Source organism: Suricata suricatta, chromosome 14, assembly GCF_006229205.1.
Source record: "Suricata suricatta isolate VVHF042 chromosome 14, meerkat_22Aug2017_6uvM2_HiC, whole genome shotgun sequence".
NCBI lineage: Eukaryota > Metazoa > Chordata > Mammalia > Carnivora > Herpestidae > Suricata > Suricata suricatta.
In genome coordinates this window covers 33,364,798-33,389,982 of record NC_043713.1, presented here as the reverse complement: position 1 = coordinate 33,389,982, position 25,185 = coordinate 33,364,798, and positions in this window count along the sequence as shown.

Genomic DNA, 25,185 nt, shown 5'->3' with positions numbered 1-25,185 from the left:
GCAAGAGGGTGCCCATCTCTCACACCCTCTCCAACAACTGTAGTCTTTTGCTTTGTTCATTTTAGCCACTCTGACTGGCGTGAGGTGGTATCTCAGTGTGGTTTTGATTTGTGTTTCCCTGATGATGAGTGATGTTGAGGCAAAGGAAACAATCAAGAAAACTAATAGGCAACCTACAGAATGGGAAAAGATAGTTGCAAATGACATATCAGATAAAGGGCTAATATCGAAAATGTACAAGGAACTCACCAAACTTCACAATCACAAAACAAATAATCCAGTGAAGAAATGGGCAGAAGATATGAACAAACACTTCTCCAAAGAGGACATCCAAATGGCCTACAGACACATAAAACGAGGCCCATAACACATTTTCAAGAAATATTTGTCAAAGAAATGAAAGAAATTCCTGAAGTATGTAAGATGAAAAACTAAACAAAACATGAACAATCAGCTTGTGATTATCCAGTGACTAAAATAGGGTTAATAAAGAGTATGGACTGAGATTTCTATATATAACCATGTTAGCCACAGGATTCAGAAAGAGCTGCTTTGAGGGAAGAACTTCATTGTGCCTCTAAATATTCATAAAACCTGGTCAATGACTGAATTGATCCCTTATCTAGACTCTATAGAGAATCACGTTTCAACTCTTCCTTTGATGAGAATTTGCCATTGATACTCTTTTATTTTGGAAGTAGCAGCTTCTGTCAGCTACACCTTGAGTTATGATCTGTCTTTTCCTGACTTGTTTCTAGCAGAAAAGCTCCTTGGGGCAAGAACTTGGTTGTTATTCAGCACTGTTCAAGCTAAACTCTTTCATGCGGAGAACACTATTGGCACCTTACAAAGAATAGCAACAAAAAACATATCAGGTCACCCTAGCTAATTCATCTGTTTCCATTAATAATTAATTTTAATTTTGTTTAATTAAAGTTATAAAGTGGGCTGGACTGAAGACATGATTGGCTGAAGCCAAGGAAGCTTTGCACACCACAGACACCTGAGGTGCTCATGACTGGAATCCTCAAATGTGTTCTCCCTTTATTAATTTCTCTGGCAATATTATTAAGCCATGCTTAATTTTATGACTAAATTGATGAATTTCTCGCATAAATTTAAACTTCTTGAAGTTCAAAAAATCAAATAGTTGTTTGACTAAAAGATGAAAAACTTTTACCCAAACACAGATTTGCACTTTTATCCATATTTTCCAATTCCCGTGGCTATTTGGAAAGAGGGTCACTACAAACTCATATTGAGCAAGGTAAGCAGTGGCTAGAATATGTGTCTGAATACTTTTCTGGTTTACATTTAAATGAGATGCATTCATCTCTATCAATTACTTTCTTCCATTGCAGAGTTTTCCATCTTATAAGTGGTCCTATTTTCAGACCAACCTATAAAAGTCCTTTCCAAATCTATGCATGGACCAATACTTTTACAGTTGTGAAGACACACCCTTGCAGTCAAAATGACAAACACCTTCTACTTAACTATCCCTTTATATTTTCCAAAGGATTTTTTCCTTTTTTACATCATTTGTTTCAAGAGCATTGTGATTTTACTGGTTTTATTGAATGTACATACATGGACAAAGAATCATAAGTAAGATAAGTAGAATTCAAGCAGACAGTTGAATTAGTAATTTGATTTCTGCACTGTGGGGATCCTGGTCATGGCTGTAGAATTGCCTCTTGCTCCAAGGAAGTCTGAGTCCAGAGACATTACTTTCCAAGAATGTTTCTGTGCTCCTCCCTCAACGTGAGAATCCTCATTATCTTCTTTTTCTCTGCCTAGGCGTCTGCAGTCGCTGGATACTAGGTAAATATGTTGCCTTCTTAGTCAGGTGTCCATCCCAGCTCTCTTCCCCACCAGTCCATTACCTTTAACCTCACCAGTCCCAAACAAACATACATATACAAATGCACACACACACACACACACACACATAGCACCCTTGATGCACAACAGAATTTTAAGTGTAAGCTCCAAATTTCAATTTCATCCACTGGATACATAAATCAATGGAATAAAGAAGTCTAGGAACTTCTCTATTGGCGTAACACTGATAAAGAAAAAGTGAGTGCTTAGACATAAACTTAGGTACATTTTGCCTTTGTGAAACCACCTAGTTCATTTAATTAACTGCCTGGGTAGACCCCTTTAACATGTTGGTGTGAAGTTACCCAGAAATAAACACCAGCAGAGGCTCTGAGGTGTGGCAGGGGATGAACTTAACTTGATATCACAGCCTTCCCTCTGTGATAACCGACTGTGTGTTTTCACCTTCCTTTGGTTTCCTCTCTAAGAGGAATTAAAAAAGAAAAAGAGAAAATAAATGAAATTTAAACTAGATGACCTCTAAATTCTATTCCAGCCACAATCTTCCGATTCGATGAGGAAATGTTTTAGATATCCCACAGAATGGGAGACACATTCCTTGAGAAGTTCTAAATGAATCTAAAAGTGGTTCCTGAAAATAGAATTTTATAGTCACAGTCCTGCCTGAGGGCAGAGTAGGTCTTTTGCATCTTGAAAGAGGTGATTTTGGACTTGGTGGCCCTTGAAGCTGACATAGCCACCATACACGCAGGATTCTAGGCAGTTGGCAACTCGCCTTATTTCAAGAGAAAGTGATTCCTGGAGTGTTCTCCTTGTGCTGAAATTCTTTTTATAAATTCTCTAGTTTTTCAATCCTTGCCCTTTAAAAGAAGCAAAAATAAAACAATAGAACCATAACAGCTGTTTGCCAGAGTTGCAAACTTTGGACAGCAAGGCCCTTTTCAAATGCTCTCCAACTCTCTGCTGATTTCCCGGTAGACTTGATCTTAATCACAAGCCTGATTTGGCACAGTGGGTCCTGGATAAAGAGCAAATCTAATGCAATGTATGAAAAGAAGAAGCACCCTGTGCCTCTGAGCCACTCCAGCTTCTTCACCCCTGCACCCATTTCAACACATTTAATCCTCTTCTTTCAGAATTCTGCTCTTTTAATCATGTTAAATTCTGATTATTTATGTAGCAGTCTATTAAGTACCAGCTATAGAGGCTTTAGGATTAGGAAGTGAGAGAAAGCCCCTGCCTTCAAGAAGTGCAGTCTCTTTGCAGGAAACATCTTCATTACAATAACCAGAATATAGGGTGCTGTCTGCAGTGGGAGAAGGATGTATATTTCACATCATTATTGGGGTAAAGAAGGAGAAATTACTTTTTCCTGTGGGTAAGAAGAGTTGAATTCAGGTATATGAAGATTACAGAAAAGAGATGAGATTTTTATCTCAGCCAATGAAACAATCAGTTAAATAAAAGATATTTAACATCTTTTAAATGGTCAACCTAATTTTGAAAACACAGCTTAACCCAGTCTCTCAAGGAATTAATCATAGTGGTGATTTAGAGTTAAAGAATTGTCCAATTCTGAACAGTGTGGCACCAACCATGGCAGGGTTTTAGGCAGAGACTTAGTATTCCAGGCTGGGGGAGTTAGGGAAGATTCATTATTGATAGAGCTGAGGGGAGGTAGAGACAAAAAAACGTGATACGTGTTTACTGGGTGCTTATCATTCTTTCTAGAGAGAGAGAGAGAGAGAGAGAGAGAGAGAGAGAGAGAGTGTGTGTGTGTGTGTGTGTGTGCGTGTGTGTGTGTGTGTGTGTGTGTGTGTGGTGAGGAAGCATTCCCAATGTTATCAAAACAGATGTGGGAGTGGCCATGTTCAGGGAACAGTGATGAGATTCGCCTGACTGAAGCAGGGAAGTATGTTAGGAGGGCGTGGGAAGGGCAGAGTGAAATAGAGCATTTGAAATTGCATCTATTTAGCAGAAGGGGTGAACTGAAGATTCTTAAAGGAAGGGGGGGGGCAGGATCTTCTGGCAGCTGTGTATAGAAAGGGCTTAAAGTAACCAAGAATGTGGGAAAGCAGGATATGTGGCAATAATCTAGAATTGGAGGGTCAGGGTCTGACTAGGCTGTTGGGCATAGATGGGGTAGGAATAGAAGGCAGATATTTTTGCTTGTTTCCTATTTGTCTCAAATGAAGTGTAGGTGACTTTTGGCTAGAAATATGAATACTAACATATTTTTATCCTCACCACCTGCTTCTCTTTGCAAGTTTATAGCAATGAAAGATGGCATACAAAAGACAACTCTGAAAAGGATGAACAGCTCAATTTTTACCAAGATCTTTTCTTGGGCTTTAACATAATGGAAGAGAGAGTTGTAAAAGTTGAAGCTATCAAAGGAAGAAAAGAGTAGTAACTTAAAACAATTGTGTTTGAAATGAACAATGGAGGCTAAAATGCTGATTTTTAGAAAACTGTTGATGAGCAAGGTCTTTCTTATATCCAGGACATGAATGTATCATTCGGTGTGCCATGTGCCCGACCAGGCTGCGCACAGAGGACTGAGGAACCTCGCAGCAGGGTGCAGTGATTGGCATTCAGTTCCCAAACCAGCCACCTGCATGCAAATCCCACGTCTGATAAGCCAAGTGATCTTTGACAAAATTCTTCTGTTAATAAATGAAGGTAATGATAATACTTAGTTCACAGAAGTATTGCACGGGTTAATATGTGAAAAGACCTGGGGGACAGTGCCAGACATTTGAGGAGCTATTAAATGACAACTGTGATTCTTATGTTCTTCTAATACATAGGAGGCATTATCAGATATTGAACCTTAAGTCATTTCCTGATTTCATATACCCCTTCTCCTTGGCTTCTAGTAGGATCACATAGTGTTAAAATCAACAAATATTTGGATCCTCAAGTATGTGCCATGAACTTTTGCATATTATTTAACTTGCTTCATACAATTCACTGAGGTTATTTGTCCCTATGCATTAACTGGGTCTTAAGGATTTGAAATAACTTCCTCAACTTTTATGAGTCAGAGTATGGTTTGATCCCTTTGATAGAATTTACCATAACATCATGTTCCACTACCTTTTAAGGAGAAAATCTGTACCTACAGAAGACACACAACAGTTCATTTCATTGTTACTCGTGAAGTGAGAAGACTTCACCAGCCTCTGCTACAGATTATTGTTTATCTCTTTGAGGAAAGACTGAAGGGTTAAGTCCCTTAAAAAGACTGTGTCCATGTGTTCCTATGAAACTAGGTTAATGAATGATACAACATATCCAAATCATTGGACATTAGACTAACTGGCCAAGTGAAAATCCAGAAAAACTTGGCAAGGAATATCAGATTCAACATCATTAATTTGTTTGATTGTAGAGAGTACATCTCTTCCAGGAGAGGTGATATAGAATGAGTTCATAATGTCTCAGATTGAATCATGTGTTTAAAAGAAATGACCAGCCATTTTTAAGGAGACAAAAATTATGTGATGATATCTATTAATTAATATATTCATCACCTGAGGAATGGATAAACAAAATGTGGCATACACATAGTATAGAATATTATTCAGCCATTAAAAAGAACAAAGTACTGATTCGAACCATAACATGGATACATTTTGAAAATATTATGCTAATTTAAAGAAGCTGCTCACAAAGGACCACATATTGTATGATTACATGTATATGAAATGTCCTGAATAGAAAAATCTGCAGAGGTAGAAAGTAGGTTAATGTTTGGCTAGGGCTAGAAAAAGGAAATATGTAGGGTTATAAACTTTTCACTCCATACCATAGAAGTTGTGAGGCATTCAAAGATGGAGAGAAATTAATTTACCCATATTTATAAGCCACCTCTTGGATCACAATGAAAGTAATGATTTTATGGCCATCACTTTAGTGGAGTACTTCCATTTTTTACTTGACTTTGACAATGTCTATACATTTTGGAACTTGGAGTTAGACATATATTTTTTGGAAGATTTGGGGATGATAGGTATGAGATATTTTTTTAAGGGGGTAATAGAAATATTACAAAACTGATCATGGTGATGGATATACAACTCTATAAATATATTAAAGCCATTAAATTATATAATACAAATGAGTGAATTATATGATATGTAAATTATATTTCAATAAAGCTGTATCTGTGAATATGTATATATATATACTGTGTATATGTATCTGTGTGTGTGTATATTGTGTATATATGTGTGTGTGTGTACATATATAGATATCTATATATATGTACACACACTGTGTATACGTATCTGTGTGTGTGTGTATATGTGTGTGTGTGTACATGTATAGATATCTATATATGTACACACACTGTGTATACATATCTGTGTGTGTGTGTATGTGTGTGTGTGTGCTGTACATATATAGATATCTATATATGTACACACACTGTGTATACGTATCTGTGTGTGTGTGTACATATATATATGTATATACTGTTCTCTATCAAGTGGTCAGTATCTCATAGGACCCCCAGGGCACCGGGGAAAGGAGTCAGGGAGGACAATATTGATGGAAAGAGAAGCAAGGGAAAGTTTGAACCCTGGGCTACCCCTCCTTGAAAGTGTGACTAAAGAACTGTGGACAGTGGGCAGTAGATATGTTCTTAGTAATGATGCCTTAATAGAAGAGGGGATGGAGAAGACACACTTGGTTTTTTATACATTTTGTCCCAGACCAGGGCAGCTTATTTTCATGTTGTCCTTTTTATCTATGACTAGTCTTACAACTGTACTGTAAAATGCTCTTATTTTAAATCAACAGACTTTGAAGAAATGTTGATAACAACTAGACTCTGGTTTTCGTCCTTATTTACTACTCTTTCCCAAGCCTTAGTATTTCCTCTGGCTTCCATGCCACTAATTCCTTGTGCGGACTTGTCAACACTTCAAATTATATCCAACTCTGCTGCCTCCCATATATTGCGTAGCCAATGTATATACACTTAGCTTTCTTAATCTCCCTCATAAGTAAATTCCTCAGCCCCTTAATCACCCCCGCTACTCCTCTCTGAATCCTTTCCAATGTGTTGACATCTTTCTGGCACAATGGTGCCCGCAGCCATATGCCTTTGGCACCAGCTCCCCTTGGCCTCCCACCAGAAATGGAACTTGGCCGACGTCAGAACAGAGAGTAAGACATATTTATTTGATTTAGCTTTTGATTATGTTCACTTCTTGGGATGGTGGTTGATGACTAGTGATAGGGTTGGCCAGGCATTGGGATTCAGGGCATGTTGGTAGTGGAGGGAGTGCATGTGTGAAAAGCAATAACATGTAACCTGTGTTTCTCCCAGGAATGCTTTATTTCTAAAATAGACAAAATCAGGAGCTTTGGGAAATGGTCATATTTTAGATTAGCATCTCAAAGATTGTTTCTGTTTCTATAGCCTGGATTTCAAAATTCAATCTAACTTTTCATAGTTTTAGAATGTTGAGGTTAGGAAACCTTAAGAATTCCATAGAGAGGAAAAGCCTGTCATAGCAGAACCATCTGGGGCAGAGGCTTTGCACATACAATGTTTACCCATCAATTCTAGATTAGAAATGCTTTTACAACACCAAAGACTTAATCATCCATTTCCTACATAAAAGGTAGCTACTTTTTTGCATGGACCTCAAGCATATTGTAGTATAGAGGTGGAATTTAAGGAAAGGTATTAAGCAGGCTGTGTTGTAGCTTATGAACAAGTAATAAATTGTATCATGTATCTTGAATGTATCATAGATAAGCTGCTATATAATGATTGCCACTTCAGATAGCTGTGAAATTAGGTGATTAACTAGTTGTTACTTAACCTTCTAATTTCTGTATAAGTCTAATTACATGAAACAGAAGTTGGTGTTTTGATTTTTTACTTTGCTTTTCTGTTTGGAGTGTCATTGCAACTACTGTATTGTAAATGATGGAAAATAATTACATATGTTAAAAAATATGAAACTTTATAAAGTAAAAAAATAAATAAAATTTTTAAATTAAAAAAAAGAAATTATTTACTTCATATGATGGAAGTTGTGAGACATTCAACAATGAAGGGAAGGGAAAATCAATTTACCTGTGTTTAAAAGCCACTTTATGGATCCCCATCACAGTACTGGTTCCATGACATCACAATACTGATGGTATGACCCTCAATTTAGGAGAGACTTTCCATTTTTAGGGACTTTGACAATGTCTATAAGTTTATGGTTTAGAGTTACATTTTTGTACCTAGTAATATGATTTTACTAATGATAAATCAAGTGATATTCCAAGTTCTTTGAGAAAGAAAATATGTTTGTAAATGAGATGTGTTAGAGAGTGTCAGTAATTATAATCTTTTTAAAATTTAAGAAGCCTTTGAGAAAGTTCAGTTATGCTTTCAACCAATATCTACTGAGGAGGGCCTACACTATCTCTGACTACAGGAATCAAATATGTTCTAAGATCCCCAGTGGATCCCTGAAACTGTGGCTAGTACGAAACCCTATAATACTATTTATTTCTGATACATACATACTTATGATAAGGTATAACTTATAAATTAGGCATATAGTTTAACAATTATAACTAATAACAAAATAAGACAATGATAACAATATACCACAACAAAAGTTATGTGAATGTGGTCTCTCTCTCAAAATATTTTATTGTACCTTCTTGTGATGATGAAGGATGATAAAATATCTACATGAGGAGATGAGGAGAGGTGAATGGTGTAGGGATTGTGATGTAGCATTAGGCTATTATTGACCTTCTGAGAAGTCAAAAGGGGAACCATCAGCTTCTGTACTACAGCTGGTCAAGGGTGACTCACACCAGGGAAAGCAAAAACATGAGTAAGAGGGTCTAGTGTATAAAAATAACCACAGATAGATCAATGTAAGGAGAATAAGGATGGTGAAAACCCATGTCACAGGAAGAAAATATGAGCGGTTTTCTTTTTAAACATAGGAGAAAGACACTATGTCACTCCCAGAGTATCTCACCGACGGCATTCGGTGGCATGAGATTCACATATAAAGGACTGCACATTACTTAGACTAGTATGGTCTAGATATGTTTTCTTGGTATAATGTGGCACAATTATCACAATTGGCAAGACAAATTCTGTTTCTGAGAGTGACACCAAGAGACCATATTGCATTTGCTCAAGTGGGATATATTAATCTTGCCAATGTACAAGGCAGATGTTCAGTCTAGGATTGGGGGAAGAAAGGAAAAGGAACTTGCTATTAGTGACAAATTTGTGTCAAATCCAGCTGGAAGTGATGGAGTGCAGGCAGATGGGCATTCCCATGAGTAGAAAGCATGGAAAGATCTTTCAGCGGTCATCAGAAAAAATGAATCTGAGGCTAAAGCTATAAAAGGAAATAAATTAAGTAGTCAGCTGCCACTGCCCCTTTCTCCTTCAAGAACAGAAGACAGATATTCAAAGGTGAGAAGAAAACTAGCAGCAAACTGCTCAGAGTAATCTCTTGGGCTGATGGAATATAATTTCAGTATTCCAAATCCTATCAAAGAGGGTTCTTAACTAACCTGGAAGTTTGGTTTTGTTTTCTCTTGCCATGAGCTGTCTTCTGTAGTCCCAAACTGTGGATTTTTCTGTGGATGCAGATGACCTTCTGGAGTTTCTCTCTTGAGGTCCACCAGGAACTCAGGATTGCCTTCTTTCCAGGAAATGGGATCAAGCAGACCATGGGTCCTTTGTCTGTACCATCTCCGTAGAGTCTATCACTCCAGCCATCAGACCATAAGGCATGTGTTTACTGAAGGCTCAGCGTGCTCTCAGAAGAAAAATACAGTATAAGAATGGAGGTTGAAAATCTACCTAGCTTTTCCTTAGCCCTCCTCAAGGAAGGTATTTTAAGGTTTCGTCTTTCAGAGAGTGGGTGGGTTTTATGTTTCCCCCTAATCTAATTATCCCTCTCTTAATTTATATATCAGCTCATGTGAACCACACACCATCCTGAACCTCTGCCAAAAGGTACCCCACCCTCCCCCTACCTCGCACCACCAGGAAAGCTTCACCGACTCCACAGGAACACATATTCATTCTGTTTCCTTCATACGCCACAGAATGTAATAGAATGAGGCGCCATGAAGGGAGCTTTGTAGTGAAACTGTGTTCAAGTTTCAATTTACTGTTTGCTGGCGGGAGGCCTCAATTTTCTCATCAATAAAATGACGATAAAGTATTAACTATGTGAGGTTGAAGTGAGGTTTAAATGAGCTGATAAATGGAGAGTGGCCCGCATGAAGCCTGACACCTGATTAGTCTTCAGTAAATTGTGGCTGTTATATTATTTCAAATAGTTCCCTGACATTCACCACTGCCCGGCTATGTTCTAGGAGAAAAGGGAAGGTGAATGTGAAAATGGCTCCTCAGATTTTAGTTCACAGATCCATAGACTGCCTGTTTTCTTATAGGATGACCTGTTAGGTAGTCATGGTCCTCCAACGTTACTTTTTCACTCAGTAATACTGCACATGCAGTATCTTACTAGAGAAATGAATTTTCCTATTAGCAGCTCCTGGCCTTTTCCTGTAGGAACAATGTATAGGATGCCTCTGTGTCCAGCTAGAGGCTGAATGAACAGAATCAAAAAACAAGCCAAAGATTCAAATACACCATCCACAGAGCACTTCAACATTTAGTGGCCTTTTCCTATTTCCAAGGTATGGTTTTGACTCTCACTAACCTCCTTTTATTCAAGACATCCTTGTGTTGAAAGAATGTAAATGGACAGCATTTCTGGTTTGCGTTTCCTTCTTGGCCAGCTCCACACTGCTCACTCTCTGTCCCATCTTCTAGTCTTGGAGTGTTCATGGCCTTTACCTCATCAATTACCCACAAATGGCTCCACAAAACTTATATCCTGGTTGAACTTTCAGATTATGCCTCTACCACCTCCTGAACCAGCCATACTCTCTTCACGTGAGCAGTTAGGTTTCTGGATTCCTCCTGGATGATGTTTACTTCTTCACCTACAGCACCAACCTAGATTCTTGGACTTAACACCAAGGGTTTGGTTCTAGTCCCAACCTAGATTTGCCCTTCAGCTACTCTTTCTACCCTCAGAGTGATCCATGTTTGGGGTTGTGGAGTTTGATAACACAGAACTGGGTGGGGAATACAAGGATTGTGGCAAATCAGGCACAGGGTAACCCTGATGAATTTTGCTGACTGATTTGTTGGTGGTGTCTGCCAGGTTCCTCTTGTTTAAGCACCTAAGAAACACAAATAATGACAAGGATTTTTCAAAAGTTCTCTGATACTTAGAATTTATTAGAGAGCGCATCACATCACTCTGAATGAAAGTGAAATCTATGCACTTGTATTTTTAAGGGTCAGCTTTGAGTCATCTAATGCATAAAGTCACATTAGAGTTCCACTCTTCCTTCATCCCTGCCACCTTCCTAGGACTCCCAATAATATTAATTGGAAATGAGAAATATCTACAAATTTATAAATTCTCTGTATGTGCAGAGTATTTCACAGTGTACAAATTGCTTTTATGCACAGTACCTTTCTTGACCCACACAAAAATCCCGGCCTGAAGGTCTTAATATCCCCATTTTTCAGGTGAAGACAGTTTCAAATTGGTTTTTGCGATTTACCCAAGATCATTCAGAATGGAGCTGTGAGTCTATCCCTTGTCTCTGATAATATATCTCTTGTTTACAGTAGGTTTGTAACTAGGCATGTTGAAAATATAGTTTTTTAATTAAGCAGTGGAATCAATTAAAAGAATATTAATTAGTGAGATCAGGTTTTTTTTCTTTCTTGCATGTCAGAGACACCATTTTCATTTATTATTAGTTGGTTTCTTCATTATTACACACCGACGAGGTTGTTGAGCGCTCTCATTAGTATCTCATCGAAGGCCAATGATTTGTGAATATTGAACTTAAAAAAAATCCCCTTACTTGACTTTAAATCAATAGCAGTGCTGTCTCACTTTTTCATTATTTCCCAAGTGTCCAAATTCTATCTTTTTATTTTTCTAGTTAAAAACCAATTTGAAAAGCATTTTGGTAACTCTCCCATTATAGAATTCTTGTTGTAATAAAATTAATAATTTAAATTTGTTGGCATCAAATGCTGGAAGTCCTCGGGGCACCTTAATGAAAATAGAAAATGATACCCATACTGCATCATGCCCTGATTACTACCCCAGAGCAAGATTGGGCAAACCTGCCAAATGACTGCAAAAAGAATGATTCCAAATTAAAATTAAAAACAACAATCACATAGGAAAGGCATTAGCTTTACCCTGAAGAGTAATGGACTTCAGGTCTCCAGCTACAGATGATGGATTCAAGAGAAGGAACAACATCACCCAAGACACTAAGGGTTTACGCTATGAAAACTTTGGTCCTTTGCAAATACCTAATCCAGCTCTTTCGAATTTGTGACAAAGAGATGGACACACTGAGAGATGAAATGACTTTTTTAAGGTCCTGTGACTAATTAGAGCAGAACTGGACCAGTGCTCGTACGCAAGCCACCTGGTATCAAGCCTGGCAGCTTCCCACTGTTCTGTGCTACCCACGATCTGTTACCATCAGGCTGAGGATACACTAATTTCACCGCTGCTAGAAATAACTAGTCTTAGGCCACTAATACGCAAAATGGGAAGACAGGGAAGTCTGAGAGAATGGGGCCAGGAACAGGGTAAGCAAACAAGGTAAGTGAAGCATTTACTTTTACCTTAAAGTGAAAACTTTAAGAGGAATTAAAATTTTCAATAATTGAGATAATATTATCATGCAGTATTTTTTTAAAAAGCAAAATTAATGCAAAACAAGCATCCTGCATTATTTTTTTACCCCCTTCATCTCTCCCTGAGGCCAGTGCCTCATTATCCTCCCTTCTTTCCTCCCATGCCTCACCCTGGTATTAATCCTAGGAATAATGTCTCTTACCCTGTATGGACTGAGGCTAATTCCCCCAAATGCCAGTGTATCACTGCTGAGACCACTGCTTTAGGATTGGAATTCTACAGGGAAAGCCCCCTTTTCTCTCTGTAAGGGTCAGATACATATGGAAGGGGGAGGTCACACGCTCTGTGTACCGATTTTAAAATGTGACCAAGTGTTCTTTGTGACACTCTTTTCTTCAAAAGATGGCAAGTAGTCTGTCTCTCTCCTTGAGGATGGGCTATGCTTAGTGACTGGTTTTTGATGGTTAGGATGTAGTTTCTGAGTCAAGCCATAGAAGGTATGTAGCTTTCTCCTTGCTCTCCTAGATCACTTGTCCAGGGCGAAGCCCAGGACCTTCCTCGCTGAGGACACTCAGGCCACACCACAGAGGTCTATGTGGGGGGAACTGAGGCTTTGTACCAATAGCCATATGAACAAGTCATCATAGAAAAAATTCACCCACAACCTATATTACACTATTATTTTCATTACCATGAAGGAGAATTAAAATACCTGGATTTTGTCTTTATTAGTTTTAGCATGTATAAATTAGCTTATGTTCTGTATTTATTACATATATAAAAATAGTTAAAGTGCCCTGGTGAATAATAGATTTTTTGTTCCTTTCAGAATGTTTTCCTACAGATTCCATAATTTTTATATGATAAGCAGACCGCTTATGTATTATTTATTTACTTTTAATATTTATTTTTTGAGAGAGAGAGACAGAGAGACAGACAGACTGAGTGCAAGTGGGGAGAGGCAGACACACACACACACACACACACACACACATACACACACACACACAGACTCTGAAGCAGGCGCCAGGTTTCTGAGCTGTCAGCACAGAGTCCAAGGCGGGGCTTGAATTCATGAGCCATGAGATCATGGCCTGAGCCAAAGTAGGATGCTTAATTGACTGAGCCACCCAGGCACCCTGCAGACCACTTTTTAAAATTAATTTATGTATAATTTTCATACAGTGAAATGCAGGGGATTTCAGTGTACAATTAGATGAGATTTGACAATAAAAAAAGTCTGTTTAAACAACACACCTGTGAAGATAAACAAAAAACCCCATTTATATCAGTCTACAAAATTCATTCTTGCCCCTTCACAATCAATACTCAGTACTCCACTCTGAAGCAGGTACTATTCTGATATCTATCCATGTCAGTTAGGTGTACCTACTCCATAACTGCATATAAATGAAAACATAGAGTATGTACTTCTTTGTGTTTCGCATATTTTGGTTCTCATGTTTTCGAAAATCATCTACATAATTGTGTATATGAGTAGTTCCTTCTTTTTAGACCCAGGTGGTATTCCATTGACAACTACTTTATATGTTTATTTATACATTCTCTTGACAGACATATGGATATGGGTTGTTTGCGGTTTGGTGACATTATGAATAAAGATGGTGTGAACATATAGGTTTTTTTAAAGTTTATTTATTTTAGGAGAGACAGAGAAACAGAGAGAGAGATAGAATGAGAGCACAAGGAGGGGAGGTCCAGAGAGAAGGAGAGACAGAATCACAAGCAGGCTCTGCACCATCAGCACAGAGTCTGATATGGGGCTCAAACTCATAAACCGTGAGATGGTGACATGAGCTGAGATCAAGAGTTGGACGCTAAACTGACTATACCACCCAGGTGCCCCAATACGGATATATATGTTTTTTAAATTTTATCTTTGGTATATATAAATAGGAGTAGAATCAATGAGTCATACAGTTGATATAAGTTCAGTTGACCCTTGAAGAACACAGGTTTAAATTTTGGGTCCAATTATACACAGATTTTTTTCAATATGTAAGTGTATTTTCCATAATGGTTTGCTTAAATTTTTCTCTTTTCTCCCTTACTTTGTTACAAGAATTCATTATGTAACATGTATTATATATAATCTATGTGCTAATTGACTGTGTTATTGGTAAACCTTAAGATCAACAGTAGGCTATTAGCATTTATGTTTTGGGGAAGTCAAAGTTCTATACAGGTTTTCAACCACAAAGGGTATTGACATCCAAACCCCCATGTTGTTCAAGGATCAACTGTATACTTTTACAAGAAATTGTCAAACAGTGTACCAAAATAATTGTACGTTACCTACTCCCACTATCAACAAGATGGGTTCCGGTCACTCTTTATCATAGGAGACTTTGAAAGACTTTTTAGGATTTCAGTTGGGATTTAAACAAACAAACAAACAAAAAAACAAACCAAAAAAACAGTGCCCCAGCAGTTTGGGGAACATAATAGAAGGAGGAAATATAGTTATGGCTTTTGAGAGCCTACTCACTTTGTTGAGAAAATCATTTTTGTAATTTGACGCAACTGGAGAGGGAAAAAAAACATAAACTAACTGGTTAATTGTGTTCTGTACAGACTATTATAAAGAAAACACTTATCCTTTTGGTTTGAATATCTACAAGTCAATATGTTATGTTCTCTTCCTTTGACACTTATGCATAATGTACACAAATAAAATCTTCTCTTATGTCAATTAGGTACATATTTTAAATATATTTTACAGTTAGCAAAATTTAGAGGCAAAAGGAAAGAGAGATAATAGAAATTTGAAAAAATACATATATAGGATTTTAAGCCTTAACACTTTCTATTGGAACTCCATTAAACAAATCAGTCATTCAAATCCTATAGCTACTTGTATTATGTGTACTATTTATGTATTCAGGAAATTAAATAAAATATATCTAATGTTCTCCTGTACTCTTCGTTATAGAAAATGCTAAGTTTTCATAAGAAAAGAAGATAGGCTAACTTTTGTTTTCATAGTGTCAATGGATATTTGATAACTGTTACTGCATCTGTTTTTTGAGTTTCAAAATCTTACCTACTTTCAGGTTTAGATAATTGTGATATGGTATAAAACAATGAGGTACTTAGAAAATGCTTTATTATTGAAGAATATTTTCATGTTTAAAAATTGGAATTGGCTACAGTTTTTATAATATTCCATGTATATCTGACTGTTCTGCAACTTAGAAGATGTAAATTATTGGTGTGTAGGTGTTTTTCTTTTTTTCTTTTATGGAAGAAGTGCAAGATTGAAAATTAATGACTTGACTTTTTATAGAGAAATAAGCCTCATATGGTCTGTTTTAAAATATGAGTACTTTAATTAGTGAGTATTGAAAGGTAAAGGTTAAAATATTACATCTATTTCTAATTTGTTCTTGCAATATTAGACACTGACTAAAATAAGACAAAGAGAAAATTGAAAATAAATATAAAAAGTGACAGGGCCTTTGCAGCCAGAGTAGTTTGCAAGAGATGAGTGTTCATAAGCTGTGTTGATCAAGTAGAAGAAATGAGCAAAGTCAAGAAGTAATGGGAATGACAGAGATTAAAAGCAGATTAAACTAATTGGGACATTAACTGGGTTTAGCAAAAGGTGTCAAATTATAAAAAAGAAAAGTTGTCAAGTTATAAAGGGGCAGGGAGCAGCTATATTCATCTTCTCAGTAGATATATCAGAAATATGTGGGATTGTGAGGGTTGACTAATTAAAGAGAGGCAAACACGTGGCAGACCTGGGAAGTAACTACCTCAGCTCTATGCTTCTTCAACTCTGATTCCCAGAGGCTGTGAAAATACACTAAAGGTAGGCATATCACAGCTCCCAAAGTGGTTGTTGTCTGAAGCTGGAAAATTAAAAATAAATGGATGGGAAGAAGGGGAGGATACAAGACTGATTACTACCACATAAGCATTTTATCATAGGCACAAGAGAAGACAGACCGATAGGCCTTTTTCAGTGACAGAGATAAAGCGGCAAAAGTTTGAAACACAGAAGTTTAACTACCAAGCTTATTTATAACCTCCTACATTCAAAGATACCACAATTTTAAGGAAGCAGCATTATATTTTATGGGTGTCATTTTTGAAGAGTCCACACACAATAAGAAACCAAACCAAACAAAAAAGCCCTGCAGAGCACAGTGGAAGGAATTTAAATAGCAACAGTGTGGTGTAGAGTTAATTTCAAGTGTATTTCTCTTTGATGAAAAGTTCATGGCCTGGGCTCAGAAAAGGAGCCGAGGTAGTGACGTGAGTGAACCTATACAGAAATATATGTTATCCTTGGAAATTTTCTGCTCCTACCAAGGCTCCTTTTTCCAAAGCCAAGTATTACTGAGTTTAATCAGAAAAACGAGTATGAACACTACAGAGAGAAAAAAAAAATCACAGCATATGTAAGTGTGCAGTGAAGTTTGATGAGGAACTTGGGGAATCCCAGCATTTTCTAGTCCATCCAGCAGGACCTGGAGGGCCCAAGGACTGATTGAGAATGGATTGTATAGGGATAGGTTCTTGGCAAAATCCTCCATTTAGTTTACAGGTAAAAATATATTGGGCAAGGAATGCCAGATTTAAGCCTGCATTTAGAACACATACTTAAGTAAATTGGTTCTATCAGAGAAAAACAGTTTAACTAACAGTTATCTGTAGAGAGCTTCCAGAAACTCAAAATCCAAGACTTTTCTCTTACAAATTTCACTTTATTGAGGTAAGAAAACTACTTGAGATCTACCATCTTAACTGTATTTCAAATAGACAATACATTATTGTTGAATACAGCCACAATGTTGTACAGCTGATCTCCAGAGTTTATATATCTTTTTTAACTGAAAATTTATGCCTATTGATTAGTAGCTTCTCATTTCCCCTTCCCCCCAACTCATTCTTTGAGTCTATGAATTTGACTATTCTACGTACCTCATGGAAGTGGAATCATGCAGTATTTGTCTTTCTGTGTTTGCCTTATTTTACGTATTGTAAACCCTCAAAATTCATCCATGTTATCACTTATTGCAGGTTTTTTTCCTATTTTTTAAGGCCAAGTAGTATGCCATGGTATGTATATGTATATGTTTTTTTTAATCTATTCATCTGATGATGGCATTTAGGTTGTTGGCCAACCTTAGCAATTGTGATTAGTGCTGTGATGAATGTAGGAGTACAAATATCCCTTCCAGATTCTCATTTCAATTTTTGGGGGGTAAATACTCAGACGTGAGATTGCTGAATCATATAGTAGTTCTTTTTAAAATATTTCTGAGGAATCTTCTTACTGTTTTCCACAGAGGCTGTACCATCTTTCATTCTCACCAATGGTGTGCAAGGATTCCAATTCTTTTACATCCTTGTCAACACTAATTACCGTGTGTGTGTGTGTGTGTGTGTGCCATTTGTTTTTTTTTAATTTATTTTTTAACTTTCATTTATTTTTGAGAGACAGAGAGAGACAGAGCACAAGTGAGGGAGTGGTAGAGAGAGAGAGGGAGCGAGACACAGAATCTGAAGCAGGCTCCAGGCACTGAGCCGTCAGCACAAAGCCTGATGCGGGGCTTGAACCCAGATCTGAGCTGAAGTCAGATACTTAACTGATTGAGCCACCTATGTGCCCCATTTGTTTGTTTCTATGAGAGTCATCCTGAGAAGTATAAGGCAATAACTCATTATGATTTGATTTGCAGTTTCCTGATGATGGCTGATATTGAACATTTTTCATAAACCTGTTGGTCATTTGTTTGTCTTCTTTGGGGAACTATCTACTCAAGTTCTTAGTCTATTTTGTAATTTGATTACTAAGGTGGTGTTTTGGGTTGTTGTTTGTTTTTTTCTTTTTGTTCTCTTTTTTCTTATTATATTTTTGCTGTTGTTTTCCCCCATTCCAGGAATTGACTTTTCACTTGGTTGATGGTTGTCTTTGCTGTTTAGATGCTTTTAGTTTGATATAGTCCCCCTTGCTTATTTGTGTTTTTGTTGCCTGTGTTTTTGATGTCATATTTATGAAATCATTACCAAGACCAATGTCATAAAGCTTCTCCATTATGTTTCCTCTAGGAGTTTTATAATTTGAGGTCTTATATTTAAGTCTTTAATCCATTTTGAGTTGATTTTTGCTTATGGTATAAGATAGAGATCCAGTTTCATTCTTTTTCATGTGGACGTCAGTTTTCCTAATTGCATTTGCTGAAGACTTTTAAATGTCCTTTTGTTCATGGTCCCAATGAGGATGAGAGAAGAAATGATCAATAAAAATAAGTTTTGTCAAGTAAGTGAGTCAGACTGTTTAGTGAGGGTCCTAGACAGGGAGAAAATTAGTTGAAGGCTTTGTGTGACTTGTGATGGCAGGTGGGAGTTGTAACTAAGTTACAGAGAGCCCCATCTGAGCCATGGCTGAGATTCAGAACCTTTCTCTCTGCAGGAGTGGTTGACCTATTTGGAATTCTACTTGTGTGACATATTCACATGTGGAATTTTGTCTGTTGCCTGAGAGAGTTGAGTGGAAAAGTGGAATTGGAGGGGATATGATAGTATCTTCCCTTTGTCTAACTTGGAGATGGTGACGTGCTATAGCCACAAATGGTGCAAGAAGGTGACAAAACTCCTGGGGAAGGTTTCTCAGCTTTCAGAAGCACTGAGAGAATGCACTGAGAGAATCAGAGTGGGGTGGCAGCAGCGATAGGAGTAGACCAATAGAACACCCATGGGACAGCACCAGTGTCCAGTAACTAATCTGCCATTCCCAGAGAGAGTGGAGCAATTCTGAAACATACTTAGGATTCCTACAAGGTCTTGAGAAGTTCTTGAGAAGAAGGGAAAGAGAGACATGTTGATGTTCTACAGTTATGCAGATGAGACTTCTGCAGAGCCGAAGCGTCTGTTAATGAACAGTCCGTCATTTCTTGCACGGAGCCATAGCCACACTAATGATATATTTTCAAAATAAACTGTTGATAGTTATGATACAGTTTGTAAAATTCATAGAAATCTTAATCGAGATGCAGAGATCTGGATTCTGGACACTGATAGTAACTTGTTGCAGCACTGAGGTAGTCATTTCAGTTCTTTGGACTTGTTACCAACAAGCCAATTGGAATAGAGAAACTTTAAGTTCCACTTCACTTTTACATTCACCTAGGTTTTATTCTCTCTCAGATTGTATGTATGTGCAAAATCTAACACTATGAGCTAATGGGACATTTTCCTACTGATTAGTCCCTTTTATAACTCTTTACTCGTGTCATATATCAAAGTGGCACATATTCACCCACACATACAATCTTTAAAAATATACTAAAGTCAGCCACACATTGCTGGCCACTTTTTCTCTATGGTGTCAAGTTACTGGATCACTTTGGACCCTATTTGAGACTATTGCTAAGAAGGGGCTTGGCAAACAGCACACTCTTCTCATCTGCCAGCTTTAGCTTTCACTTTGGGAACAGACAGGATCCTAACCATCTTGCTACCCTCCACGGTCACCCTGACTCCTGGAAAATCTGAAACCAGCTGATAGTTATCTCATAACCTCAAGGCATTGGCTGCATTATCATGGATCAGATATCTGCAAAATATAAGATGAGGTTTCATTTAACATGGATGTTACATTAAATGTAGTCCGAATATTTACATTAAACATATTCAGAATAATTATTTTCACTGGAACATTGAGAGATCAACCAATGGCAATTTAATGAGAATATTGTCTGTCCTTGTAAGGGATATTCCCTCTTAGCAGCAAAGGTGGGACCAGAGTGCACTGTATCACTCAGTCTTGTCAGAGGAGATGTTCTGTCACTGATTAAAGAGCTGCATGTCCTCTTTAGTCACAAAAACATTTCATGGGATAACCTTGTTTCTGTCTTAATGGATTCGGGCAATGTAATGAGAGCTACAAAAGTGGACATGAAGAAACCCTTTGAGAGACAGAACATGTCACTTCTCACTTACTCAACTAATGGCTGTCCCTCCCGGGCTGAGCAAGCCCTCTGGACAGAGCTGGAAGAATCATTTAAAATGCACCTGCATTCCTTCCTCCCTTCCTTCAAATGTAGCCAAAAGGCACTGAAAAGAGATATTTCTTCCCTTTATTTGAAAGACCAGATACAATTCGCAGGTGGCTTAGTTTCATCAGAGCTGTCTGAAGGTGTAAAATCAGAGAGAAAAGAAATGCTCCCCTAAAATTTACTCAACACATACTCTACCTTTTAAAGGTATATTTCCATCTTTCTGAGTTCCCCCAAACTCACAACCCCTTGAGATGTTGATAGGTCCAAAATAGGTTGTTTGTTAGATGGTTTTTTTGTGGTTATAGATCAGACACCCAAGGCCCAGGGGATTTATGTGATATCTGTAAGATACACAATAAATGAAAGGCTGACAAAATAGGACTGAGACTGGAGTTCTCAAACCCTACATTTACTTCTCTCTCTTTCTCTCCTTTCCCTTCCTTCACACACCGCGTGTGTGTGTGTGTGTGTGTGTGTGTGTGTGTGTGTGTGTATGTGTGTGTTTACTAATGGCAATTTAATACCTGCCATCCTGCCATGACCAAGCTGGCATGCATGTAGGGTAAGTGATTTTACTGTTCTGGGAGAGTCAGGAAGAGAAGGCCCAAGTTACTGAGAGTACAGTTTTATTCTGACTTTTGCCAATTTGAAGAAGCAGCTAATTCATAAACGATATGGTAAGCACATTTAACTGTTCTAGGATTTTTCTCATGCTTCATGAAAACAGAGATCATAACTGGGAAACCAACTGTAAAATTAAAAGAACTAGATGTTGCCAATAAAGACCATCATTTCAGGAAAATAAATTTGTTTCTTGGAAGCTGTTCTTGAATGTATGCTTGAGATGCCCACAAGAAAACTAATTCAACCGAGAAACAAATTGATCTTGCTTCACTGGTTTATATGAACAGAGTAAAATACACACCAACAAGTTATATCACTTAATAACTCCTTGTTTCCTATAACAAATCAATGGCAAGATCACCTTGAATTACCATATTTTGAAAACATATGTACAAAGTACCTAGAACTTTTCTTCATGCACCAAATTATGAGTTTCATTAAGAACATCTTCAGAACTAATGGAATCGAAGTAATCACTGTGTAGTACCTTTATCCATCATATCTGGGAATTTTATTTCTTGAGGTTTTTAATTCTTGTTAATATATCGGTAACATTAGTGTGGAGATGAAATAAAAGTGCACAATTTGATATTGCAGTTGTTGTCTGGAAATGTGTCATTTTACTCTGTGAAGGCATTTTATTGGATCTTACAGAGGAAAAAGGAGCACATCTTTGCAAAATCAATTCTCCCAGGCCCTAAATTCCTCCTTACTGTGATTTTAAAAGTTGCTTGTAACTTTTTTATTAAAATGGTGGGAAGTGGGAATTTGCAAGTCGTATTTTTCAATTCCCAATTTTCAAAGGCTAGTGTTCAGTGCATTTCTGTCACTTAATTTGGGGCGTCATAGGAAACAATGAAGTGAAGCTTGGAAATCTTCCTGTTAAGGGTTTCTCTAAAGTTCTTTCTGTTCTGTGCTTCAGAGGAGTAAAGAAGATCATCTTTGACCATGGCCCACACAGAAAATGGTCTTCCTTAAAGGGAAGTGTTATTTCCAAATGCTGAATGGAATGGAAGGACATGCATACATTATTCCTTAACATTTTAGCCCACTAAATATGACAATACATGGGAAATACATATACTTGCTAAAAAATAAATGCATTTGGAGCATTACTCTCAACTCCACTATTGGGAAATCACAATGATTGACAATTTATGAGGTCTCAAAAGCAACCATTTTATTACTCAAAAAACAAATCCAAGATTTTCCTTAGTTTGCTTAAAGTTGTTTGAAAAAAAAAATACTTCAGCTAATTTGCCTACCTCTAGGTTATTTTCCTTTAAGAAATATATTTTGAATTTATATTCATTACAAATTCAAATTTTATAAATTCAAACTGTAATTTATGCATTTGGCTTGATCATACTTCTTTAGAGTTATAGCTGCATTTTCTAATTGTGTTAAATAAATCTCACTAAATATGGTTCTTTTTATGTCAAATGTTTAAAAAAATATATAAGAGCCATGAATCTGCTATAAGCATAAAATTGTCAAAATCAGAAGAAACCCTAAAGTTCATTTGCCAGGAGAGTTTTTGCTATTTTACTATAAAGTAACAAGCATGTGCTTTACACTCTAGAGACCCTTTGTTTGAAATAGTTCACATAATCCATATTCATTATGAAGAATCATCTACCCAACTTAATAATATCCAAAGACTGACATCATTACATATAAATAATATTAATGCATTAAGAAAAATGATGGTATATAATATCTATATCAGCTTGTGCAGGCTCATTACAGTATTTATTTATTTCTGCTAACCTGTGAAATACTGAAAATAGCCAATGGGTTCCCAACAGTCTTAGTACAGTATGAATGAAAAACTGATCTCCAAATTCATTTACAAATTTAAACATCCAAGATTAAGAGAGTTAGGAAAATACCTAATTTAAGAAATATATTCTATGGGCGCCTGTGTGGCTCAGTTGGTTAAGCTTCTGACTTCAGCTCAGGTCAGATCTCACGTTCATGGGTTCGAGCCCTGCGTCGGTCTCTGTGCTGACAGCTAGCTCAGAGCCTGGAGCCTGCTGGTGGTTCTGTCTCCTTCTCTCTCTGCCCCTTTCCCTCTCATGCTCTGTCTCTCTCTGTATCAAAAATAAATAAAACATTTAAAAATTAAAAAAAAATATATATATATATTCTGTAGCCAAAGGTGTGAAGAGATTTCCTAACGTAACACTGTTATTAGCATGGGTATGCAGACCCTCACCTTTCTAGGGTTTCTTGAACCTTTCTCCACATACCATACCCTCAACAAAGATGAAGGTGCCTAATGAGGATGACTCAGCTTTGAGTTTAATTTTGAGACCTGGGGTTGTGTCTTGCTTGGGACCATAGGTAATTCTGAACAGGTTAGCTCTAGACTTTTGGGGCCCTTATTTCTTTGCTACAGAAAGACTGAGTATACAAACAATTGCCAGACCATATGTAAAAATAAAATTCTTACCTATAACCCGCAACAACCAGCCCAAGGAACTAACCCATTTTCTACAGTAATCAACCTCAGAAAATGGTCTGCTCCCTGTTTATAAATTGAGCCTCTGGGAATTCAGACCTTTAACTCCAGTAACAATCCAGGCAGTCAAAAAATAACTCCTATCACGATTCACCAAGAGTGGCCAGGACTTGATTAATAACTGAAAACGTCTATAATTTTCGTCCCCACTTCCAGTTGAGGACCAATCAGAGAAAGCAAATATGCACCTCCAATCAGTCACAAAGGATGACCCATTTCTAGTTAGGCCCCTGCCGTGTCTCCGTGCCAATAGTCTCCAGGCAGAGCATCACCTGAAGCCTCCCCGTTGTTCTACTATAAAGTTTTCCCATTCACCTGCCTTTTTGAGTCTTTGCCAAACACAAGTGGCAGTGGCAGACTCCCTGGCTATTGCTCTGGATTATAGATTTTGCTTGTTTTCATTTTGGTCTTTGTTTATGTCCATACTGATTCACAATGCAGCTAGATTCAGACTAGGTTTAGGTTCAATGAAGAAGATAATGCATTTTTTGTTTATTTGCTTGTTTGTTTTTAGATATGGAAGCAATAATTTCTTTTTGGTTTAGATTATGGAAGCCTTCATGAAAGTGTTTACATTTATTTGGGGATAAACAGGTGAGATTAGACTGGAGGCCAAATAATGTTTTTGTTGTAGTTATTGTTACTGCTTCATTTCTATTGTTGTCGAATTAATGACACTTAAAATTTCATTATCTTAGGTTTTTAATTTATCAACATTTAAATTGCTCCAATCCTAAATTGGTTCCTGATTTTAGAATTTACCCCACATTTTGCATATCTTTTTATTAGCTTGTTTGAAGCAGTCCTTTTGTCACATGGTCTCTTTGGGTGTAGGGGGCAGAGATACTGGGGTGATGGATATCCCAATTGGAACTAATTTTTCAAGTATCCATGAGTTCTTATAAAATGAGGACTATTTTAGGCACTTTTTTTCTTTGCCCCACTGCATTGTCCATCTGTCAAAGTTCATCAAGCCAAGAGCTCAGACTACTCCAAGAAAACTGACCTGGAGAGAAGGATAAAACATTCAAACCTGTTCTTTTAAAAATCAACATTCTGCCTATAGTCATATATACATAAACCTGAAGTAATTTCATTTTTGATTGTGAGCAGTAGGGATTTCTATTTCAATTTCGATTTTAACTAATTTCAATTAGCAAGAGTCAAAGCACATTCTCAGGGACTTCTGGTTTCAGCTCACAGACATTAAGAGCTGTGGATAACACCATTCTCACCTCTAAAACAACAAATAAAAACCTGGAAAAAGAGCAAATTAGTGACTTTTAATGAAACTTTCATAGAATTGAAGTTGTAGGGTAAGCAAACTAACATTGAAAGAGAAACAGGCACTGAAAGGAACAGGAAGCCCTACTATTTATTTGCTTGGGTCAACTTTCATAACAACATAAAT